This window comes from Marmota flaviventris, chromosome 2, assembly GCF_047511675.1.
Source record: "Marmota flaviventris isolate mMarFla1 chromosome 2, mMarFla1.hap1, whole genome shotgun sequence".
Classification (NCBI taxonomy): domain Eukaryota; kingdom Metazoa; phylum Chordata; class Mammalia; order Rodentia; family Sciuridae; genus Marmota; species Marmota flaviventris.
Window position 1 is genome coordinate 38,297,946 of NC_092499.1, and position 13,899 is coordinate 38,311,844.

General features: G+C 38.4%; 1 protein-coding gene across 4 annotated transcripts in view; it reads right to left on the reverse strand.

Annotated features, from left to right (window-relative positions):
• Positions 1 to 13,899, reverse strand: part of Stxbp6 (syntaxin binding protein 6) — a 246,577-nt gene that overhangs the window by 191,779 nt on the left and 40,899 nt on the right. The window contains exon 1 of one of the 4 annotated variants that reach the window (XM_027929612.2): positions 12,551 to 12,641. The exons of the other annotated variants lie outside the window; for them this stretch is intronic. The gene's annotated coding sequence lies outside the window, so the exon portion shown is untranslated. Of the gene's footprint in view, positions 1 to 12,550; positions 12,642 to 13,899 lie in introns of those variants that run through there. 4 annotated transcript variants of the gene reach the window in all.

Below are 13,899 nucleotides of genomic sequence, written 5' to 3' on the forward strand. Positions count from 1 at the left end.
TGATTAATTTAATATAAAAGCAAAGGAAAATCACTCATAAGCAACAGTGAAAAAATAGGCACACTAATGAGTCTGACAGAACCACAAACAACATGGAACAGTCAGCCTCGGAGCATCTGTGAGTCATGCCTCCTAACGTTCTTTCTTGGCTTCCAAGACACCATACACTTGGGTCTTTGCCCAACCTCTCAGACCACTCTTTCAGTCTCCTTCGCAAATTTTCTCCATACTTTGTGTCCTTTTCCTAAAAATGTTATTCTTCCATGTTCTGTCTTATGTTCTCTTTGTTCTCATAAGAGTTACTCTTGGTGACCTTATTTATTTCTAAGACTTCAAGTACCACCTATAAGGCTGAATATACACAACTGCATATTCTGCCCATGTATCCACAATGAATTTCTACCTAGATAAACCATAGGTACATTGACTCTGCAAGTTCAAAACTGAATAAATCATCTTCCCCTGAACAGTTTCTAGTCCTGTGTTCCTATCTGAGTAAACAACACCTTATCTACCTTAGTCAGAAATGAAAATGTCCCCCTTAATTCCTTTCTCTCCTTTATTCTTGCAGTTCCCAACTACCAAATTCTGTTTAACTCTATTTTCTAAATCTCTCAACATCTACTCACTTCTCTTGTAATTTCTCCATATCATTTCTTGCTTAGATTTCTTCCAACATCCTCTGAACTTATTGACCAGTATACCTACTTGACCTTTCCTCTAACCTAGTCCACACAGTATAGAGCTGGAGTCACTTTCTAAAATGTATGGAGTAAATCATTTACCATCCGTGTCTCAGCCCAACCCCTCCACTTTTTATTCTCTGTAATGCTGGATCTAGAGTCTGCAAACCACATTTCCCAGACTCTCTTGCAACTGGATTCCTATTAGACTCTGTCAGTGGGAGCCACTGGCAGGAAACTGGAAGGCAAAAGTGGAAAGAATAAATTTTCTTCCCGTTTTCCAGTTCCTTTCAGCCTCTACAGAAAGGAACAGCTCCAGATCCCAATGCATTTAGCATTCAAGATACCAGCCACAGCCCCTCCCTGGATGGTCTGAGTACTGGCCAGAAGGCAATCCATCTTCAGAGATCCAAGCGCCTTCTTAGAAGTCAGCATATCAGCCCTGAGGTAGTCCCAACTCTGACTTTCTAAGTTTAATAACAACACCTATTCCCTTTGTCCCCCAACCCCAGGGATGGTAGCTACTTCCTAAAGTTATTCTTTCATTGGTGAATTATCCCAATTCCCTATATTAAATCACCTCTATCTAAAATACTAACTTTGCATCTATTTTCTAACTAGAGCCTTGCTAATGTAGCACTTGGTACCAGGAATGGTTTCCAGGAAATAATCTTTAAAAATGGGATTCTGGGGTTGATTTTTTAACCTTTGACTTTTAACAGTAATGACCCTTTCTTGCCTTCCTACAATACATTTCCCACATGGCATCTCCTTTGATTTTTCTAGAAGTCTGTAATCACCTCAATGGCTCTACTTACCTTAGCTAGCACTTTCTCCAAGAAGTCTTTCCAGATCTATGTGCAGATCCATTATTGCAGTAATGACATTTCCTGTTAACTCTGTGTACTTACTCTGTATTCTCCCCATGAAACCATGCACTCTTGAAGGCAGATGTCTTAGTCTATTTGGGCTCCTACAATAAGATGCCATGGAATGGGTGGCTTATAAAAATCATAAAATTATTTCTCACTAGGAAGTACAAGACCAAGGCACCAGCATATCCCATATCTGGTGTGTGCTGATTCCCTCGTTCAAAGGTGGCAACTTCTGGGTATGTTCTTACATAGCGGAAGGAACAGAGCAGGTCTTTGGGGCATCTTTTATAAGGGTACTAACTGCCTCCCAAAGGCCTCAGCACTTAAGACCATCACAATAATGATTGGTTTCCAATTAGTTTCCAACTGCAGCATATGAATTTGGGGGGGGGGGGGGGGCGTGAATGCAGAAATCCACAAATGAGTAAGTATAGATTAATACCTACAATGGACATTTGGAAATACTTTCTAAAGAAATAGGCTTTTACAGTTGGTTACTAGACCCAATCTCTATGGAAATTTTTAAGAAAATGACATTATCTTCGGTTTCTATCCATTTCTTTAAAATAGGTAAAAGATTTCATTTCCTTTTGAAGTATCTCAATGATAAAGTAGCTCTTAGAAAATGAGGTGGGGGGGGAAACTTGTCTCTTTAGGAATTATTAACTGACCAACCACATAAACTACCTTGCAAGTATAGTAACTGAACTCCCTTGGATGTTTGTAAGTCCATACTTTTCTTTTTAGAGAACTGGTCTGATTCCAACTTCTATTCTAAAAGTAAAATGTGTACTGAGATCCCAGTAAACTTTTTTATTTTCCTTTCCTGAACTTTACACACTAGAGATTAAAAACTGTTTTAAACCAGTATGTTATAAATCTGAACATTATTTTCAACTCAATAAATGGAGAGAAAAGTTCTTCGATGAGGTTAAAAGCTTTCTATTGATCTTTATTTAGAGAATTACTATATATTCTTCCCGTTACTTCAAATAGTTGAAATAATAAAAGAAATAGCTAAGTTTTTCTGTAGTTTAATTTTGAGGGCAAAAGTAACAAACTTACATAAATTTTATTTCTTAAAACTTACCTTAGAGATATAAAATCAACACGCATAAATCAAAGGCATTCCTGTATATCAGCGACAAATCCTCTGAAATGGAAATGAGGACAACCACTCCATTCACAATATCCTCAAAAAAAATAAAATACTTGGGAATCAACCTAACAAAAGAGGTGAAAGACTTATACAATGAAAACTACAGAACCCTAAAGAGAGAAATAGAAGAAGATCTTAGAAGATGGGAAAATATTCCCTGTTCATGGATAGGCAGAACTAACATCATCAAAATGGCGATATTACCCAAAGTTCTCTATAGGTTTAATGCAATGCCAATCAAAATCCCAACGGCATTTCTTGTAGAAATAGAGAAAGCAACCATGAAATTCATATGGAAAAATAAAAGACCCAGAATAGCAAAAACAATGCTAAGCAGGAAAGTGTGAATCAGGCAGTATAGCGATACCAGACTTCAAACTATACTACAGAGCAATAGTAACAAAAACAGCATGGTACTGGTACCAAAACAGGCGGGTGGACCAATGGTACAGAATAGAGGACACAGAAACCAATCCACAAAACTACAACTATCTTATATTTGATAAAGGGGCTAAAAGCATGCAATGGAGGAAGGATAGCATCATCAACAAATGGTGCTGGGAAAACTGGAAATCCGTATGCAACAAAATGAAACTGAATCCCTTTCTCTCGCCATGCACAAAAGTTAATCAAAATGGATCAAGGAGCTTGATATCAAATCAGAGACACAGCGTCTGATAGAAGAAAAAGTTGGCTACGATCTACATACTGTGGGGTCGGGCTCCAAATTCCTCAATAGGACACCCATAGCACAAAAGTTAATAACTAGAATCAACAAATGGGACTTATTCAAACTAAAAAGTTTTTTCTCAGCAAAAGAAACAATAAGAGAGGTAAATAGGGAGCCTACACCCTGGGAACAAATCTTTACTCCTCACACTTCAGATAGAGCCCTAATATCCAGAGTATACAAAGAACTCAAAAAATTAGACAATAAGATAACAAATAACCCAATCAACAAATGGGCCAAGGACCTGAACAGACACTTCTCAGAGGAGGACATACAATCAATCAACAAGTACATGAAAAAATGCTCACCATCTCTAGCAGTCAGAGAAATGCAAATCAAAACCACCCTAAGATACCATCTCACTCCAGTAAGATTGGCAGCCATTATGAAGTCAAACAACAACAAGTGCTGGCGAGGATGTGGGGAAAAGGGTACACTTGTACATTGCTGGTGGGACTGCAAATTGGTGCAGCCAATTTGGAAAGCAGTATGGAGATTTCTTGGAAAGCTGGGAATGGAACCACCATTTGACCCAGCTATTCCCCTTCTCAGTCTATTCCCTAAAGACCTAAAAAGAGCATGCTACAGGGACACTGCTACATCGATGTTCATAGCAGCACAATTCACAATAGCAAGACTGTGGAACCAACCTAGATGCTCTTCAATAGACGAATGGATAAAAAAAAATGTGGCATTTATACACAATGGAGTATTACTCTGCATTAAAAAATGACAAAATCATAGAATTTGCAGGGAAATGGATAGCATTAGAGCAGATTATGCTAAGTGAAGCTAGCCAATCCCTAAAAAACAAATGCCAAATGTCTCCTTTGATATAAGGAGAGTAACTAAGAACAGAATAGGGACGAAGAGCATGAGAAGAAGATAATATTAAACAGGGATGACAGGTGGGAGGGAAAGGGAGAGAGAAGGGAAATTGCATGGAAATGGAAGGAGACCCTCAGGGTTATACAAAATTATATTATACAAGAGGAAGTGAGGGGAAAGGGAAAAAAATACAAGGGGGAGAAATGAATTACAGTAGAGGGGGTAGAGAGAGAAGAGGGGAGGGGAGGGCAGGGGAGGGGGGATAGTAGAGGATAGGAAAGGCAGTAGAATACAACAGACACTAGTATGGCAATATGTAAATCAATGGATGTGTAACTGATGTGATTCTGCAATCTGTATACGGGGTAAAAATGGGAGTTCATAACCCACTTGAGTCAAAGTGTGAAATATGATATATCAAGAACTATGTAATGTTTTGAACAACCAACAATAAAAATTAAAAAAAAAACAGTTAAAAAAAACTTACCTTCCATATTTCATGATGAAATAGTTTAACAGTGGTCAAAAGCTCCTAAGTTAATTTTTTTTTCTAATGCTTCCTGGCTATTTGGTAGACTTATTTTGCTTAATAAACATAGTCAACACTATGTAGTCCAAAGATTTTAATCTTCAGGAATTTGGTTAATCATTTAATTTTTCCTTGATTTCGGGGTACCAACAATATACTTAGCAAAAATCAATGTTGGCACATACTTTTCTCTCTTATTTATTTTCTAATTTATTACAACTGTCTCCGGCACCAGGTTAAAATAGTATAATAGCAAAAAAATCATTTTCCAAGGTTATTTAGCTTCAGAAAATGTTTCCCACTTTCCACTGTCACCTCATTATCTCCCAACTTTGACAATGGATCAAACATCTGGCCCTGATCCATTTCTCCCTGCCTTTTCCCCCACACCAAATTCCTTGGTAAACCTGCAAATGCCAACCTAAGTGAAATTCCTATATCTGAATCTCTCAGCCTCATTTCCCTCTCTGACATACCTAGAAATTAATTCAAAACACTAAGACCAAAATCTCTTCAATTTTGAGTCAACTCTCTCATTTTTAGGTGGAAATGAAGGGGAGGGGACAAATATTGGTAGCAAAGACATAGCATCAAAGCATGCAAAAACAATTAAATGAATGGGAATACGTTCTTACTGAGAACTGAAGAGTGAAAAAGCGACAACTGAGAGTCAAAGTCAAAAAGGTCAGGCTGCAGTTGAGTGGCACCTCTCTAGAGCTGGCTGGCCTATGTTTGAATCACTGTTCTGATAATTGTTAATCTTGGAGCTCAATCACAGCATCTGCCTGTGGTGCCTGCCTCAGTTTCCTCATCTATAAAGTAATAATGATGATAACACTATCTCATGCAACTGTCATGAGGGTGGCATGTGATGATTTATATAAATGTTTAGAATGGTAACCAGGTGGGCTCTCAATGTGTTACCTATTACAATTTCCTATTCCATCCTAAAAAGGCTAGTCTGTTCACACAGATTAATGTGGGAAAATTAATAAGAAATGACATATGAAAGAATAAAACTGTCAAAAAGAAATGTATAAAGTACAGGACCACTTCTGGTATAATGAGAAATAACACTGAAGGGAGGTGCAGCGGAACCCAAGGAAGGGAATAAAAGGGCAAAATGGGACAAATCTAAACATGAAGGAAGCATGGTCATCAAAACAGCTCAGTAGCACAGCATAGAATCTCCAGGCCTGAAAGGACTCTCCTGTTCTACCAGGCCAGGGTTTTCTACTAGTGCACCCACAAAGCCGCAGGGAGGGGACTGTCTCACCATCCCCTCCCACCTGTCATCTGGAAGAGCTCAAGTACAACAGTTCCATTCCATCTGCTCTGTTTGTTCCCCATGCTAGGTTTAATTCTTTTGATTAAAAGCTTCTATTTCTAAAGAAGGAAAGGGAAACATAAAAGCACAGGAGGCCTCCTAGCAGTCCAGCCTCTGGAGCACTTTTCCTATTCATAGGCCACCCTTCTCTGTGTGCTTGGTCCTCCCACCTCCCCCATGACACTCACAGGTCCCAGTGCTCATGCACAACAGCCAGGCCAGCCTTCCCATACTTCCTAGACTCAAACTGAACACCCTCGTCCATGCCTTGACTCTCGTGATCCCTCTGTTATCTGTTTATCTATCAAATATCACATCTGCCAAGATTCAGTTCAAATTCCTTCTATGACTGCTTTCTTCTTCTCTTTCAAACCAATTTATAATCTCTGTGTTTAAACGAACACCTAATACTACTGAATTCTATCAGAGTAACCACAAAATTTTACTGTATGTATTTGTTTTCTTATATCCACTAACTAGACCATAAACTCCTTGTGATAAGTATCAAGTTCTATTATTATGTGTATTTGTATCCCCAATCCATAATACCCCACTCCTAAGAAGAAATGCCATGTTTCTACATTTTTATAATTATTTTGATTACAAAAGCTTTACAAAAATGCAGAGAAGAAAATAAAAGGCTACTGTAAATTAGCCTTCATACATACTTTCAGCAGCACACTGCACAATCTTCTAGACTTCTATGAATAAAAATTCACACACACACATACACACACACACACACACACACACAAATAATTATTTTCAGTGGGATACTATGAAGTCCCACACATACTTTTATCACTGAAAAACAAATATACAATGTCTGAGCATGTATCTATGGGGAGAGAACCTAAGCAGTTTTTTAAAATGTAATATATTACTTCTTTATACAAATGTTATTTTATCTGCCCACTTTCCCACTAATAGATATTCACACTTTTTCTACTTTTCCAATGACAAAAATACAACTGACATCCATTCTATATTTGTACAAATATTTATGTAGAAATTGATAGATATTTAAAATGTTGATAGTTACGGCCACTGTTTCCAAAATATTGTACAAATTTTAATTAACCTTTTGCCCCTTATGCCTCTAGATCTCCCTTTTCCACTTTAATGCTGAATATTACCAGTTACAGACTTTGCTAAAATGGCATGGTACCAAATTGCCATATCTTGATTTATAAGAAACTGATTAGCTTTGTATATTGTTGTCCAGGAAGTAAAGAGGGGTTCTTTTAAGCAAAAACTAAATTCGTTTCCAGTAATGTCTTTTTCCTACTAGTATCTTCTTATGCATGAGCTGGAGATGAAAAGTGAAATGGATGTATTTTTGTTTAGTGGTTGAAGATCACATAAATAGGAATAAAAAGAAAGCTCCCTGATTGCTGTACAAATTTCAGTTCCAGATTGTTTAAGGAAAAAATTTTTTTTTTCAACCAAGTTATATATTACTAGAGAATGACTACTACTTCAAACAGAGGCTGTGAACTTTTGTTGAAGACTGAAAAATAATCAAAGCTCAGCAACTTTAGTTCATCTGTTAATTCTCACATATTTGTATAAATCAATCCGAATTTATGTGTATTTGTATCCCCAATCTACTACAGGCTTGGCAAATACCAAAGATATAAATATTGCTAAGACCTAGGCCCTGACCTGGAAGAGTTACTTTGTTGTTGTTGTTGAATAGAAAATCATTTTGGGTTAATATCATATAATATATTACAAATGGTCTTTAAGAATACCAATATTCTCCCTCCTATATTTAAGAGAGAAAATTCTAGTACCTTCCCATTCTGAGGGATGAGATTGATCAAATTATATTTAATCAATGCATATACAAATATGGCATAATGAATCCCATTATTATGTATAGTTATTATGCACTAGTAATAAAAGAGATAAAAAACTCAATTATTTGGCTACTTCCCCAACTTGAAAAAACAATCAAAAAAAAAAAAAACATAACTGCCAAAAGGAGAAAACATAAAAAGTTTCAATCTTGGTTGCATTTGCTCCTTGCTCTTATATTAATGAACATACACACCTTTATTATTTGAGACAGGCTGATTATTTTTGCAATTAATATACTCCCTAATTTGTATGGCAATAATTAATGTTGGCAAGGATGTGGGGGGAAAGGTACATTCATACATTGCTGGTGGCACTGCAAATTGGTGCAACCACTCTGGAAAGTAGTATGGAGATTCCTCAGAAAACTTGGAATGGAACCACCATTTGACCCAGCTATCCCACACCTCGGTTTATACCCAGAGAATTTAAAATCAGCATACTACAATAATGCAGCCACATCAATGTTTATAGAAGTTCAATTCATAATAGCTAAACTATGGAACCAACCTAGATGTCCTTCAACAGATGAATGGATAAAGAAAATGTGATATATATATATATATATATATATATATATATATATATATACCGCAAATGCCATAATTTCATTCTTCTTTGAGTAATATTCCAATATATATATATATATATATATATATATATATATATATATATATATATATGGAACTAGAGAATATCATGCTAAGTGAAATAAGCCAATTCCAAAAACCCAAAAGCCAAATGTTTTCTCTGATAAATGGATGCTGATCCATAGTGGAGTGGTGGGAAGTAGAGGGGAGGGCAGAAAGAAGGAACTTTGGTTTGTGTAGAGGGGAATGAGGGGAGGGGTGAAACTGTGGGATGGGAAGGACAGGAGAATGAGGCAGACATTATTACCCTATATACATGTATGATTACACTACTGGAGTGACTCTGCACAGTGTACAGTCAGGAATGAGAAGTTGTGCTCCATTTGTTTACAATATGTCAAAATGCATTCTACTGTTAAAAAATGTGTGTGTATACACACACACACACACACACACACACACACCCTGTATGTGTGAATCTTTTTAATCTAATGTACCGGGGTGAATTACCTAGTATATTAACTAATCATTCAGTAAGTCCTTCTTGAGATGGATCTAGTCATCAAATGCAGAAGCAGAGATGGATATTCAAGTAGTAGTTGTGACAAGACAGAAAAAGAGCCTCTGCCTTCACATTCTTCCTAGTGGTGATATCACAGACCATGAACTGCCACAGCCTCACTTAAGTTTATGCTACTAGGATGACTCTTTGGGATGGAGTTAGATAGCTTCAGGATGGGAGCTGGCCCCTGGAAGACCAAGGCATGAGTGAAGGGTTGGAAAGTTCAGCCCCACTGCCAGATTGTCTCCATTTCTGCTACTATTTTGCTTTCTAGTATTTTTCTTTGGTTGTTTAAATTTTAATCTCTCTGCTTACATTTTCCATCTGTACTTGCACACTGTCTACTTTTTCCAGTAGAGCCCTTAATATATCACAGTCCTTTGAAATTCTTTGTCTGATAATTTCAACATCTATATCATAACAGAATCTGTGTTTTGGTTATTATTTTGTATGTTTTTCTTGCCTTTGGGACCATCTTAAAATTCTTTTGATGAATGTGGGACATCTATCTGTTAATATAAAGTAAGGTAAATGAGGCCTCTAGTGTGATAATTCATTTTTTCCAATCAAGAAAACTATAATCAAGGCAAAGGGTAGAATTATTTTCCACAAGAAAGTATATTTGGACTTACATGTTGACATTCTCTGTTCAAACATGCACCCTCTATTAGGTCTTTGGTCTAAAAGGCACATGTGATCACTAGGCTAGTTTCTCAGGTTATCATCTACAATAACATCATGGAAGCCACTATGAAAGGTAGATTCAAACCACTCATCAGTGTCAGAGACAGCACCCAACATATTTCAAGAGGACATTCTTAAAACAACTTCCTGAAAGTGGACAAGGCTGCACCAATACTGCCTGGTTTCTATAATATCATTTAGTACAGTGAACTGAGATGCAGGAAAAATTTAACTCCATCACTATTAATCATCACAGACTATTTTAAGAGATGTCAATAAGCTCCCTATCTCCAGCAGAAATGCTTATGCTCATTTGTTAATGAAGTTAATTCACAACAGGCAATCCCATATTATTAAATTCTTAATGGCATTCTAACTCCTGCTATAGAAACTGGCCTGTCTTCACAGAGCTTGTCAGAGCAACAAGTCAGCCCTGAAATGTCCATCAGATTCTTACATGTGAAGGTCAAGGAATCAAAGATGTGCAGATGATCTTCCACTTCACTGACTTTTGCCAAAAGAACCTTAAACTGACAAAAGAAGCAAGAACAACAAGATCAGAGAAAAGGTCTGACCAGCTTCCTTCAAAGTCAGCTCTCAATTGGAGGGGAGGGGAACACCAGTTGTGAAACCTAAAAAAGAAGGAACATGTGGGGTGGGTGACAGCCCCACTGTTGCACAGAGGAACCCCTACTCACAAAGGAGTGTGGCAGCTCCTCTGTAAAATATTTTCTTTCCTTGCCTTTGGTGTCTTCAATCCTGTTATTCACCATTCTGTTCTGTTATCACTATTAAAATGTGCTTTTAGGAAGGAACATAATAAGTTCCCAAGGGAAGGATTTCAGATGTAATTTTATTAGGAAAACAAGCCTAATTATGGATGTGCATGCATCCCTTTTCAGAGAATTTTCCGGAACCTTCAGTGAGTCAAGCGGGACTTAAGATACAAACCTAGCTACCAAGCAGAAAAAAGATAAATCTGTCGTACTTTTATGAGATTGAACAATATAGCACATGTAATATGAAATGATTCTTTTGCCAAGAAGAACACAGGAATGTGGATCAGTCTCATCCACCAGATATGAGCCATAGTATCACATGCTGGACAAGATGAAGACACATGCCACTACACTCATACAAAAACCCTTTAGCGTATCACCACTCTCCTTTCATAACCCTGTGCTAGGCAATTCTCATTCTAGATAAGGCCAGGTCAGTGTCACAAAGGTAAAAGAGAAGACATCACATGAATTGACAGCACATAATGGCAGCAGGAAGTAATGTTCAACACAGAAAAAAAACAACACCAAGAATGGAACTAGCTCAAGAAGTCCTACCACTGTAAGAAATTTTAGTCATCAATTAATTCATCATTTCCTGACTCATACATAATATATAAAACACTGCTATACTCTAGAGTAAAGGGCTAGGGAAAAGCATACAAAGATAACCAAGATCTGGTGTGTACCTCCAAGCAATATATCATCTCAGAAGGCAGGCAGGCCAACAGTAACAAGGACAAATAGGAGTATCAGCAAATTGAAAAAGAAAATTCATAAGGGATGAAGAAGAAAGCAGCTGAGAGTTGGTGAGCAAGCCAAATGAAAGGAGCCACTGAACCTGATGAAATTAACCATTAAAACATGGTTGAGTGGGATTTTCTCACCCTACACATGCTAATTCTCTCATCTCACTGTCCACCATTCACAATTCTCAGCAAAGTAACAACTTAGATCATTTTACTGTGGGTCCAGCTCCATGGAATTCAAAGGATAAAACGGCACTTAATCAACTCTGGACAATGCCACACCTGCTAAATGGTCCATATGAGAACTGTAAACATGGGCAGAGAAGGCAATACTGAACAGAGTTGTATACTGGACTTTGTGGCTGACCACAAGAAAAAAAAAAGTTTCAGGGGCTAACATGATTGGATTAGGAACCGCAGAGAAACAGCACCTCAAGCTAATTTGCCTCTCAGCTCTTGATTTAAAAATCACTAATTTTTTGAAGCAATCTGAATGTGTTTCCTCCAGCTGAGTGGCCCACTTACAGTGGTCTGGTCAACCACAGTTGTCAGCTCTTTGCAGGCAGAAATCATGTTTCTCTCATTTCTAGGTATCCCCAATAGCATCTAGAACAAGGTAAGCACTAAAATAATTGAGGGGCCAAAAAAAAAAAATGGATAGGTTCGCATTCCTTACATTCTCCCTACCGCCTAGGGGTGAGAGCAGGCAGAGGAGGAGTACAGTGAGGAGCAGAGGTATTTATAAGCAACTAATAGTGAGTGCTGGCAAACATAGCCAGAGCCTAGCACCACCATAACCACCTTCACCCACCAGCCCTGAGGACACCATTTAGTGGAATCAACTTAACCTGAGGAAGGTGCCTCTCAGTGACCACCCATAGTCACAAAAGTCCTTAGGAAAACCTAGTCATTGTGTAAAGAAATCCAGAAACACTTCAGAACTGTGTGTTCTACTCCTATGGCAGGGACCTAATTATGAGTTGTTCCTCTTCTTCACACTGAACCAGGGATTTGGGCTGACAGGCTCCTCTGTCTCCATTACCATCATCCACTGCTCATTCACTGGCAGCTCATGTCACTCAGTTAAGTGGCTGCAACTAGCTGCAAGGGAGGTGTTTTAGTCAGCTTTTTTGCTGCTATGACTAAAAGATCTGACTAGAACAATTTTGGAAGAAAAGTTTATTTGGGGGCTCACAGTTTCAGAGGTCTCAATCCACAGACAGCAGTCTCCCTCCCTTGGGGCTTAAGGTGAAACTGAACATCATGGCAGAAGAGTGTGGCACAGGGAAGCAGCTCACGTAAAGATCAGAAAATCGTGCTCCAGATACAAAATATATACCCACAGCCACGCCCCTAATTAGCCACTCCTCCAGCCACACCCCACCTGCCTCCAGTTACCACTCAGTTAATACCATCAGATGGTTAGCTCACTGATTAGGTTAAGGATACAGCCCAATCATTCCTCCTCCAAACTTTCTTCCATTGTCCCACAGTGGTGAGCTTTTGGGGGACACCACATCCATAACAGAAGGCCAAGTGCATTCTTGCTGGGGGCTCAGGAAGAGGAAAACACGGATTCTGGTCAGATGTCAACAGCCTTTGCCACTGTACTTTATGGCTTTTCCTTCCCCTTCCAAGCTTTCCTTTGCCCTGTTCCTGTGTGTAAGAATATGTGTATGTTGGTGTGTGTAAAAATATACATACAAAAAAGCATACTTCTGTTTCGATTCCATCTATATAATAAATAACAAGGAACCTCACACAAATATGGCTGGTGTTCTACCTCTGAAGGAAAAGGAATGAGCTGAAATTAGAGACGGAGGAAGCAGTTCATTAAAAAGCTTTCTTTCAAGCAAGCAAGGGAGACAAATTCACCTGCTTCTACAGCTGCCTTAAAGCCCTTATCAGGATGCACCCATGTGCAACACTCTTGAGGGTTTCAGGTCCCAGCTGGAGAACCTGAAATAAAGGCAGCAATGTGTTAAATGATGCCCTGCAACCTTCAGTGGTTCCACTATCTGCTCAAGAACCATCACGTCTTAGACTCAGCTCTTTCCTCACCAACACTAGATGCTTGCTTTCTTCTCAGAGCAGGTTTTTACAAAGAAAGCATATTTTACTTTGAAGACATTTTACATCTTAAATATGGGTAGAAACAACGTTGCACTGAAATGTGGATGGGAGGCAACTGGTGAAAGGCACTCCTAGATGAGGTGCCCCACACCAGCCTCCCCAAGCTCCTGACTTAAAACCAGCAAAATGAGAAATCAGCGTATGTCATGGACTCTCATAGTCTATCTCAAATGTCAAATCAAGACAAGCAAATGATCTACGTGATGAATACACTAGACTACATGCCCCTCGGGCAAGGTATGAATATGATTTACCTTGCTATCCTCCACAACACCTTGTATCTGCCATCATTCAGGAAAGGTGTGCTGAATGAATATAGTCAGGTGATGTCTATTCATTATTAGTAAGTCCTCACACGTGTCCACATGAGGACTGCCAGTCTTGAGGACAAACACGTAGCCGTATGTCTCA